Genomic DNA, 12,070 nt, shown 5'->3' with positions numbered 1-12,070 from the left:
GCCATGCTAACCAGTTGCTGGCGGGAAATTTGCTGGAGTCCGCAGAGGCCTGCGAATAGCCAGGTCGCGGGCGGGCTAAAGTCCGTGTGACATCAGAGGCCTTCTGGCGGGGCTATGGTTTTTGGAGGACTTTTTCAGCACCTGAGCGGACTCGCCTGACTGAGGCGGAAGCTGCGTGGTGAGCAGCGGCGCCATAGAAAGCAGAGAGGAGCTGAATCGGCTCTGCGGAAAAACTGTGTTTCCATAGCAACATGGGCGAGCGGGGAGGTGAGTTCCCAGAGAACGGGGCTCTGCGCGCGGGCGGACCGGGCAGGAGAAGCCCCTCCACGGGTGGGCGGATGCCCCCCCCCTCGCCGGAGCTTGAAAAAGACTCACAGCCGGTGGTGCGAGTTCATTGCCTGAGGTGAAACGGCGAGCCCGCGCACGGCCCGGGGCGGAGCCATGCCTTTGGGCCATGCGGAGCGCGCCATAAGGGGCCTCAGAGGCGGAGCTATGGCAGCCGTCCATAGCTGCCGTCCGCAGTCAAGGTCGCCAAGAATTCAGTCAGATAAAAACATTTGTCGCCAAAAATTCAGTCAGATAAAAACATTTATCCCCCAAACATCGCCCCTTCGTCAGCAGGAAGTAGCCAGATCGATGCTACGCCCATTCTCCCTTAAAGAACTGGTCGTGATTATCATAATAAAGGCATGTTTACCTGGTTAACGTATCCTAGGTAACAAAGAAAGGCGGACCTTTTGCCTGAGGCACCTGGTGAGATAAACAATGTTACCTAGAGGTTTTTCCATCTAAATAGGGGAGCTGGAGAGATGGCTCAGCGGTTAAGGGCATTGCCTGCTCTTCCAAAGGTTATGAGTTCAATTCCCAATGACAACTGCTTTGGTTTTTAAACAATAGAGGGGGACTACACTACCAGTGACAGCTTCCCCCAGAGAAAGGATTTCTCTTGCATTCTATACACTTAATTTTTAATTCAAAATTTTGCTGGTACAGGCAAACAAGATTTGCTTTTTGAAACAGAGACCTGCAGATCTCTAAGTTCAAAACCAGCCTACTTCCAGTACTGATTGTGCTGAATTTTTACACTGAGAGTTTTTAATACTCTTAAATGTTTATTTGGGAGGAGAGTTTTGTTTATGTTTTTCTAGGAATGCTGACATACATCTGGATGCCAGCGAGACCGACCAGAGAGATAAAGAAGACGACCCAGTGGATGCTGAGTGTCCTGCTGTGGAAGATTCGTGCGGAGACAGCAGAGATGACCTTCTGGGCGGTGCCAAGAGCAGCTGTTTCACACCATCGACTTGAGCAACACCCTGTGCAACCTCTTATCTCTTAACAATTTTCTGACTGACTCTACTCTGCCTTTCTCCCTCCTTGGAGATGGGTGGGAGCAGAGATATCCTTGGCATGCTGCGTCTAGGTGGGGACCAGATTGGAAAATAGTTTTGCCTTATTGCTCTTAAAGACAATAATTAGGGGGAGATGTTGGGAGCCACCTGGAGGCACAGGTGGTCCTGCAGTTTGGAGGTAGCCACGTGGGGCTGAGCAACCCTGCCTGCACCCTTGCCTGCACATGCTCAGACCAGCAGAATGGCATTAACCAATCAGGACAGCGTTCAAGCTGCTCCACCGTTTAAAAGCAGATGCCTCGGGACCCTACTTCCTCTCTCTAAGCTTTCTCTCGTCCCTGCTCTATCGTCCCTTCCCCCAATTTTCCTCAAGGGAATGCTCCAAATAAAGATGTGACCAGAGAAGGAATTCTCGTTTTTGGTGGCGTTCATTCCTGCGGGACAGGATGGCCCCCCGCACAGGAACAACCCAGAAGCTAAGTTTTTAAACTAAAAAAGCTACAATTGTTTGAGCAGGAACTTATTGCTGTGTCAGATTCTCCACTTATTATATTTGCACTCACTCCTTGAAATACTCTTAGCTGGACCAGAAACTTGCTTTTTAAGTCAATTGGCTAACTCAAATTTAGTTGAAATAAACTTCCATTTATTCATTATTTTTCTGTTTCTTTTCATTTTTACTATTCTGATTATTGCCCTTATCATTCAAAATTTAGAGTGTGAGCAAGAATTAATGTGAAATTTCAAAAAATTAAATGATTTCTGTCATTCTCCAATCTTACATTCTTACATGCAGTGTGTGGATTCTAGCTTACAGAACAGCATCACTCCAGGTAGAGCAACATGTGGGCAAGGAACATTTAACATCTCCAGCTAGAACCCAAATATATCTTATCGTTACGTCCAATTGACTGATAGTTGATAAGGAGTTACAACTAAACAAGTCATTTTAAACTATTTAGATGTGTCTCCCCTAAAAATGATAGATTTATAGTAAAATATTTGCATTATCCCTTAAATATCTAACTCCAATGAGTTAGGACTGCCAAAATCGTTGCATTCACCTAAAACATATCTTCTACTTTATTCAGCTGGATTTATAGAATACCCACTTAGTGTCATCATATGAGCACATAGTTTATCAATAAAAATACTGTCTTCATATCTCTAGGATCTTAATAGAGATGGGAGTAAAAGCAATATACTGATAAGTTAAATAATGTTCAGAAACCTGAACCCGAATCTTGATGAAGCATCGCTAATAATTCTCCTCATAATGGTCTTCAGCCCAACTCTGCCATTGATTACAGTGTAAATACCAAAAGATCTCCACAAAATTAACTGCATGTGAATAGAAAATATCAACAAAATCAGGCAGATTGTAGAGGAAAGATTTTTTAACAGGAAAGATTTTTAAAATTTCTATCAAAGTTATGCTGCAAGCATAGCGTCCAATCAAGAAGTTATACTATGCTAGTGGCAAAAACACTGGTTGAAAGCATAATATCTGCCAGGTGGTGGCAAATGCTTTAATCTCAGCACTTGTGAGGCAGAGGTAGGTGCATCGTTCTGATTTTGAAGCTGATATGGTCTACAGAGCAAGTTCCATGATAGTCAGGGCTAAACAGAGAAACTTTGTCTCAAAAAACAAAACCAAAAAGCCAACATCAAACAAATAAAAACTAAAAAGAAAGGAAGATAGAAAGGAAGAGAGAGAGAGAGAGAGAGAGAGAGAGAGAGAGAGAGAGAAAGGAAGAAAGAGAAAGAGAAGGAAGGAGTACGGAAAGAAAGTAAGAAAATATTACGTCAGTAGTGACATTTGAATATAGGCGGTAGATAAATTTTCAAAACAGCATCAATCTTGACTTTAAGAATAGTATTATTGCCTCATGCTTTAGTAATCAGAACTTTATGAGTATTACAGACAAGTAAATAAAGTGCTTTTCTTCCATTCATATCTTTAAAAAAAATAAGAAAGTGAACTATCTTTTTTCATTTTACATACCAATCCTAGTTCCCACTCGCTCCCCCCTCCTCCCAGTCCCTCAACCTCCCTCCCACACCACCTCCCATTCACTCACTAGAGTGGGTAAGGCACATTGCTTTGGGGAATGTCCAAGGCCCTCCCTACCATATCTAGGCTGAACAAGGTATCCATCCAAAGAGATGGGTTCCCAAAAAGCAAATACAAGCAGTAGGGATAAATTCTGGTGCCACTGCCAGTGGCCCCTCAGTCTGCCCCAGCCTTTCAACAATCACCCATATTCAGAAGAGGGTCTAGTTTGGTCCTATGCTGGTTCCTTTCCTGTCCAACTGTAGTTGGTGAGCTTCCATTAGTTCAGGTAGACTGTTTCAGTGGGTGTCCCCATTATGGTCTTGGCACCTCTGCTCATATTCTCACTCCTCCCACTCTTCAACTGGACTTTGGGAGCTCAGCCCAGTGCTCCACTGTGAGTCTCTGCCTCTGTTTCCCACAGTTGCTGGATAAAAGTTCTATGGGGACATTTAAGATATTAATCAATCTAACTATAGGGCTAGGACAGTTCAGGTGCCCTCTCCTCTGTTGCTTAGGATCTTATCTGGGGTCATCCTTGTGAATTTCTGGGAATTTCCTAGTACCAGGTTTCTTGCTAGCCCCATAATGGCTCCCTCAATCAAAATATCTCTCTTCTTGCTCATTGTTGTCCTTCCTCCATCTCGACTATCCTGTTATCCCAAGTTCTCCCCCTTCCCCTTCTCTTCTTTCCCCCCACTTCTGCCATCTCTTCTCTCCCCACCCCCTGCGCTCCCAATTTTGGCAAGGGGTCTTTTCTATTTTCCCTTTCCAGGATCTATATATGTTGTTCTTAGTGTTCACCTTGTTACTTAGTTTCTCTACGGTCATGAACTATTGGCTTGTTATTCTTTGTTTTACAGCTAGTATCCACTAATGAGTGAGTACATATCATGTTCATCTTTCTAGGTCTGGGTTACCTCACTCAGGATGGTCTTTTTTTCAGTTCCACCATTTGCATGCGAATTTCAAGACGTCATTGTTTTTTTGACATTGAATACTACTATATTGTTTAAATATACCACAATTTCTTTATCCATTCTTTGTTTGCGGGGCATCTAGCTTACTTCCAGGTTCTGGCTATTACAAATAATGCTGCTATGAACATAGTTGAACAAATGTACTTGTAGTATGACTGAACATCATTTGTGTAGAGGCTTGACCTCAGTTTCTTCTTAAAGTGTAAACACATAATGACCTAATTTCTCTTTTTCTAACCTCCTATGTCTCCTGTAAATATTCCATCTCTCCAATAGTGTCATTGGCTTGACATCATATTGGTAACAGAGAGGATGCTTTATATCAAAACCATAGGATTCACATTCTCTGGTTTTCAGCCTCAAACAGAATGACATCAGTACCTTTCCTGGTTGCTCAACTTTCTGACAGTACTTTAGGGGAATTATTGCCTTTCTGGAGAATGTTGACCACCAACAACAACCACCAAACCCATCTCTTTCCTTAATGGTTTCTCATTCATATAAGCTTTCAGAAATCCACAAGACAATCTTCTTCTTATAATAAAAAATACTTATCTTTTATTGTATTTAAAAATTACTGGCAGGTCTAAGTAAAAGGATTTACAGAGAATATGTCTAGGATGTTTGAAACTACATTTTTATGAAGGTAAAGTTTTCCTGAAGAAAGCTAGAAATACAGATGTTAGACTTTATATCAGAAAAGTGAAACTAGTCTCCCTTTCCAGTGACATCGAACAGAACATAATAAAACACAGTAGAGTCTATGTTGATATAAGTAGTTAATATCTCAGTATTCTGTGTTTAACTCAAATGCAGAGAAATAGCGTGGGTGAAATTGTGACTTTGGGTACAAAGCAAAACAAAAGAATCTTCAGTAAACATTCAATTCAGTGGCTCAATGACAATAGTGACAGTTTTTGCAATTAGTTTAGGCCCTTTGCTTCTTGAGGCAAATGTGAAATCTACACTCATGTATTCGTTTTCCAATGTGATTGGTGCACATAATGAATACTGTAGTTGAGATAATTGGTGCATTGGCTGACAGATTCAGCGAAGAGGCCAAGCCCTGAGCCATCCAGTTACTGCTTAAACTGCCTGGTATAACTGTGCTGGCTGACATCACTGAGAAGTCTATGCATCCTCAAGGCTTGTGTGAGACACAAATTGAGAACTCTGGTATCTGGGGATATCAGCCTGACACTTCTTATAAGCATCAAATGCTTGCATATTACAAAAAAAAATAAAAGCACATGCTGTACTTGAGGATATTTTATAAATATCAAGCAGTGGTGTCATGCTAAGAAAGATATGGTGAAAAATGCTTTAGTAAACTGAATAATATATATTTTGCCTATTTTTTGAAGATTAATTTAGTATAACTTAATGTCTTAATTTCAGAGAATTTTGCCACCATTCTTACATTGATTCCAAAAGTTCTTCTTAGTCACTCAGTGAAAAGCAATTTTGAACTCATTGTTTTAAACTCTCACTTGTTCATATTGAAAAAAATATTGAATTAATTATTTATTAGTATGACTTAATTTCACACAAGCTACTCAATTATTATGCATATTTTCTACATATTGCAGAAGATATATTCAAAATAATATTCATTCAAGTTTTGTACCATATATTTTGTGTGGAATTACCTATTTTTAGTACTTTTGTAAATCAAGGATTCATAGTATGTCTACATGAAAATTACTTCTTAAGGAACAAATATCCTATGATAATTATTTCTAAAACTGGAAACTATATGAAAGAATAGTGAGTCAATGGCCATTGGCTTTTTCGGGCATTTTCAAACCAATTGACAACAAAGGGAAGACAAACAAACATGACAGAACAAGATATAATAAGAAAAAGCAAAAATCCCTTGTAACAAGACTGAACAAGGCAACCAATAGGAAGATCAGTTTCAAGAACAGTCAAAAGTGTCACAAGCATTCATTCCCTTTTCTTAGAGTCCAATAAAGACATCAGTTAACAGCCATAGCAAAATCACAGAGAACCCAGGGCAGAGCCATGTAGGCCCTGTTCTTACTGGTTCAGTCTCTGTGAACCCATGCAAGCTTCGCTTAGCTGACTCAGTGGACCGTGTTCTTCTCTTGTCCTCCATCCCCTCCAATTCCTACAACCTTTTCTCACCTTCTTCTGTGGGGTTCCCTGATATCCAAGGGGATGGATGGACTCTGTGGAGATCTCCCATTTAAATTATTATTTTTCAAGTGTCCAAATATGGTTATCTGGTTATCTGCATCTACTTCCATCTTCTGCTAGAGGAAGTCTCTGATGGCAACTGGACAAGGCGCCATCAATGAGTATGGCATAATATTAAGAATGATTTCATTGATTTTTCTTTTCTCCTCCTCCTCCTCCTCCTCCTCCTCTTCCTTCTTCTTCTTCGTCTTCCTTTCTCTCACTCTCTCTCTTCCTTCCTTTGTTTCTTCCTTTAGCTCTTTCTGTCTGTCTGTCTTTCTTTCTTTCTTTCTTTTCTTTCTTTCTTTTTTTCCAGTTGTATTTAGTTTCTGGGCTACAAAGTCTCAGATTCTTGGCCAAAAATGTGGTAGAGGGCATGGGTTCCCTCTCATGGCATGGGTTCCCTCTCATGGCATGGGCCTCAAGTTAATCCAAACATTTGTTGACCACTCCCTCAAGTTCTGTGCCACCATTTTCCCAGTACAACTTGCAGACAGGAGAGATTGTAGGTGGAGGGTATCATGGCTAGATTGATGTCCTGATTTCTCTCTCTGTAGCCTCTAGAGGACCTTATTATCCTAAAGATAAGCTGACTTTAGGACAGAAATCAGCTAGTGATGATTTTTATCTTATCTGGTTATTTTGCTATGTTGAATATTGACCCACTGAAATACTTTCTTTTGGACATACATTCTATAAAAAGGAAATTTTGTACTTCCATTTACAAAACTCTACATTGTACAGCCCTGGTACAAATTCCTAAGACATTGCTCTCTTTTCCCAAATGGTGGGTATTATATTTGCCCTACTCTACTGCACTAGCTTGTCTACCCAGACTACCATATCTCATATCCCAGCTATAACCATCCTTCTCTAGCAATTATCTTTAAGTAAAATTTCTCTTAGTTTTGATTAGATAACCTCAATTGTACTGACTTTATGGCCTCTTTAAACAAGAGTTGGGTTTGGGATGGACATTTGATTCCATTAGAATTTCTATTCACAACTCCTTAAATTGATGATCAAGGGCTCTGAGCAGGCCTTTCTGGGCCTCTGAAATCAATATTCATATAAATATGAAGTGGGGAACATTATATGTAATGAAAAGGAGATCAAGTGTAGAAACATTGGACAAGATAAAAAAATAAATTCTGTATAGGATGGAGAATGAAAATGGTGTTTAAGTAAATATCCTTCCACCCTCCCTACATACTTACCTGAGCTATTACCAAAAATAGTCCCAATTAAATGCATCGGGCCACAGAATTAAAGACAAGAAGGAAGAATGGGGATGTGTTTGGAGTAAGAAAGGGTTCCGTGTGAGTTTGATAAGTGAGGATAATTGTATATACAATTAAATAACATTTTATAATCATGCATGAGTATGTGTATGCATATGTTTTAATGTACATGTGTGCATTCTTGTGTATGTGTTCGTGTGTGTGTGTGTGTGATTGTACATAAAAGCAAAGGTATAACTGGTAATTAGAGTAAAAATCTTGCTTTTGTTCTTTCTCAAAATATCTAAATAATTTGAAGAAATTTGATAATCTATTTTAGTGAAATTCTGTGGCTCATGATAATGTCTGCAAATTCCACTTAAAATATTGATACTTGCAAGTTTATTTCTAAAATAAACTACTGTGCAATGTTTCCCATTTGTGATGTCCAGGTAACAGCAAATGAGATTTTTATGAAATTTATCCTTTTCTTTTTTTCATGATCAGGACTTACTATCTTTAACAGAAATGGGCAATAATTCTATAATTTTAATGATATCATTATGATTGCTTCTTACACTGATTTTAAGACACTAATTTATTTCTATTTAAAATAGATATATTTGCCTAATAAATAGTTTTATTGTTAGTGCTCAGACAGGACTAGTTAACATGAAATCTTAAGTCATATGAAATAAAATATATACATATAGAATAATATATATATATTGAATGTATATATATATATATATATAAATTTTATGTATTTTTTCTGAAAAAGCTTAGTGTTAGCCTCAGTTAGTTTTCTCTTTACAGAACTCAGAGGAAATCAGTTTTTTTTCCTTTCTTTGAGGTATTTACCCATGCAAGAATAATTGATCATATTACTTCCAGGCCAAATGTAGTTAATAATGACACATATTTTAAAGCCTCCAAATGTCAGGTTTAAAGAGAAAAAGAAAAGATAAAGGCAATGAATTATTATCATCTTATACTATGAAACCTCAGCAAAAATTATTTTTATATTTCAAAATTTTTATTTATTGCATAGTTTATATATTGCCTTCGAAAATCCAAAACTTACCAATTTCCTCTAATACACAAGCATGAGAACATACTGCACAGATGGATTTTAGGTTCTTGTCAGCCAGAAGAGCTTCATTAAGGATCAAATACAAAGGAAGTTGCACATTTAACACGAATCTATTTTTCATGTTTATTTCTTGGCAAACAGTATAAACCATCTAAAATGTCAGTTTGGGAGAAAATGCTCCTTAATTAGCATTTGTTTGTCCTAGGCTTTCTGTCATGTTTCATAATACAAAGGATGTTAAGTCAGAATTATAGAAATATATACATATGGAAAATATGTTTTTGTCATTCTTAAATTTCTCGAACGTAGCAGGGTGTCTGGCTTTCTGTGGGTGTTTATTGGAGGTGAAAGAAATTAGTTAAAGTGATAACAGAAGCCAACTAATAGAGTTCTCATGATCCAAGTTAATTATAGTGTGCGTGGTTTTGAACACTATAGTGTGATGTACTTTAGAGTCTAACGTGGAAACAACTTTATTAGCAATGTGCACAGAAACTGGTACTCATTTGGATAATTTCTGTATTCAGCATATTCATCTAGTTGTATTAGTATCATGAACCATGGAGAGACATATATATTATTAAGGTTTTCTCAAGGAAATACATTACCTGAAAGCTTACATCTCTAGCTATATTACTTGGCATACGTTTCTGGCATTCTTAAACATACTGATAACTAGCATGGTTGCTTGAATTTGGGAACAGAGCTCTAAAAATAGCTGGCTTTTTGCTGTTTCTATAGTAACAATGAAAATGGCTTCCGACTCTAACACTAATCCTACTGCGTTTAATGTTCTCTCCTGATTTCCTATACACTATGCTACCATTTGTTTGTAGGGAAAACTGCCATTTTTCTTTCCATTTTATGTTTGAAGTCTCGTAGTAATGGGACCATTTGTGTAGTAATGTAGATTCTTATATGACATACATAAATAAATGTATTAGGTATTTTTAGTGAATGTGAGCTTTATCTTTTAAAAAAAACCTAAAAGCAGGACAGATGTTTACATGGTATGACTTTAACTGCACTGTATGTCTTCCCACATACATCTGCTTCAGCACCTGACATTTTACCAGTGGAAAGTGGTTTGTTTTTAATGAGCTCATCACCACTGACTAGTTGGGAAACTGTAATGGGTTTATTAGTTTTGTGCATAGTTATTTGCAACATTCACATCATTACAGGAAACATTTTCCATTATGGAAAAAACTAGTCACAACTACATTTCTTTTTCTTACCTTGTTGGTTAAAGAATTCTCAAGATTGCATATAAAACAGGTAATTAATAAATGTTAGCTGAAGAAAATAAAATAATTTATTAAAAATAAAATCAAGTGAGTTCTACCTTGATTTCAATGTCCTTTGTACCTGCTGAGGGTATTTACATTTAATATATCCCTGAAAACCCTGTGTAATAGCATACCAGTGATGGTCGTGTCTGGAAGCACCATGTTTCCTCACTTGTGTCCATGTCCAAATTCCTAGACCAGTAACTATATTAGATTATGAGATTATGTGACAAGTAAAGATTAAGATACAGGGACTATGTTACTATTCAGATGAAGTTAAATTGTGTGTTTATAGGGGGATCTTTGTATCTTTGTTTCTACCTCGGGGACAATGTCATCACCTAGTAAAAATGCCAGAAGTAGACAAGAGATTTTCTTTGGGACGATGAGGATACAGCAACAGGGTAGTACTTTGTTGAGTGGCAGAGGTTTAGACATGGAAGAAGTGAGGCATATGGGCCATCACTGTGTATTATTCTAATTCACTAAGTTCATGTTGATCTGATTGTGAGGATCTGTGATAGGGGAGTTCAGCCAATCACTTTCTGTTTGTGGGGCATGTCGCCCTTAGGCTAAAGCTTGCCTATAAACTTGCAAGCACTCTCCGGCACCTGGGGTCCCTTGGTGGCCCCACAGCCTTTACCTTGACTAGTCAGTTCCTAGCTTAAGTGCGAACCATATTCATGAGGCCTAGGCCCAAAACAGTAGGCAGCTACCTACAGCTTCCTTAGGTGCTCCGTAAAGCCTGCACTGGATCCCAGCTCCTTTAAATAGAATTGCCACGGAACTCGGGCAAGACGCAGCTCTACCCCCCACCCCCACCCCTTGGGCAGTGTATTCCCGCAGCTCCTGCTGAGTTTGGCTTGTGCTGCTAGCCTAAAAGTAACCTCTGGATTTGAGTATATATATATTACCAATCGCCCTGCGGCTTCAGATCTGTTAATGGAGGTAAATAAATAAGAATTTCTAATATTGAGGAAGGAATTTAGAAACAGTGAATGAGATGATTGTGCTAATGGAAAACTTTGATTGCTCCAGGGAATAATGTGCTAATTCGTGATTAGGATAAATGCCGACTCAGCAAAGCAATCTCTGGTGTGAAATAAAATAAAACTGTATGAATATACATATTTATGTAAGCATATATATTTATATACTTATATATGTATGTATGTATGATTATTTTTTTATATTTAATATTTTCATTTAAGAAATTCCCATTATTAAATGTATATTTTTTCAAAGATTCAGTCTTTAATGTTTAATGCTATATTTGAGTGAGAAATAAATTAATGTATCAGAAAGAAGTCAAATCATTAATTTCATTTTTTGTAGGTGATACAAATGTTTTCACCCTATTGGAAGACTTTTACAGTATGAATTGTTTCCAAAATGTAGGTTAGCAAAATTCACCAACTTTTACTGGCAAAATATATTGATGGTTATCTGGAACTTTTCATCTTTTTTTTATTTGATTGTATTATTTCTTATCTTCTTTTAGTCAAGACCAGAATAATAATAAAATAGACACATGCTAGATTATTAAAAATATACAATATGCTTAATTTAAAGGCAACTTAATTTTAATACTGTTAACTTTTTGAGGTCTCTGAATAATTCCTTACTCTAGAAAATGTGATGTTGATGTATTTATTCAACACCATCAATTCCCTATCTACTGTGTTTGAGTTATATGGGTAAATATTTCAAAATGATGATATGCAAATTGCATATCATCTGCTTCAAAAAGTAAGCAAGCATGATATCAACAAGCATGATATCAGAATATAATCTTTCTCAAACCTGAACCAACTTAAAATTTACTGTATTACTGAAATGATTTACATAAATTATTTTTTCTAGAACTTATAATTTTAAACATAA

General features: G+C 37.6%; 1 pseudogene; it reads left to right on the top strand.

Annotated features, from left to right (window-relative positions):
• The first annotated feature begins 218 nt into the window (after positions 1–218).
• On the top strand, positions 219–410 carry LOC148122119 (Nuclear RNase P; annotated as a pseudogene).
• Positions 411–12,070: the final 11,660 nt, after the last annotated feature.

The sequence above is a fragment of the Myodes glareolus genome, chromosome 5, assembly GCF_982192425.1.
Source record: "Myodes glareolus chromosome 5, mMyoGla1.1, whole genome shotgun sequence".
Lineage (NCBI taxonomy): Eukaryota > Metazoa > Chordata > Mammalia > Rodentia > Cricetidae > Myodes > Myodes glareolus.
The sequence above is the reverse complement of the archived record's forward strand: the minus strand, read 5'-3'. Positions and strand labels throughout refer to the sequence as shown.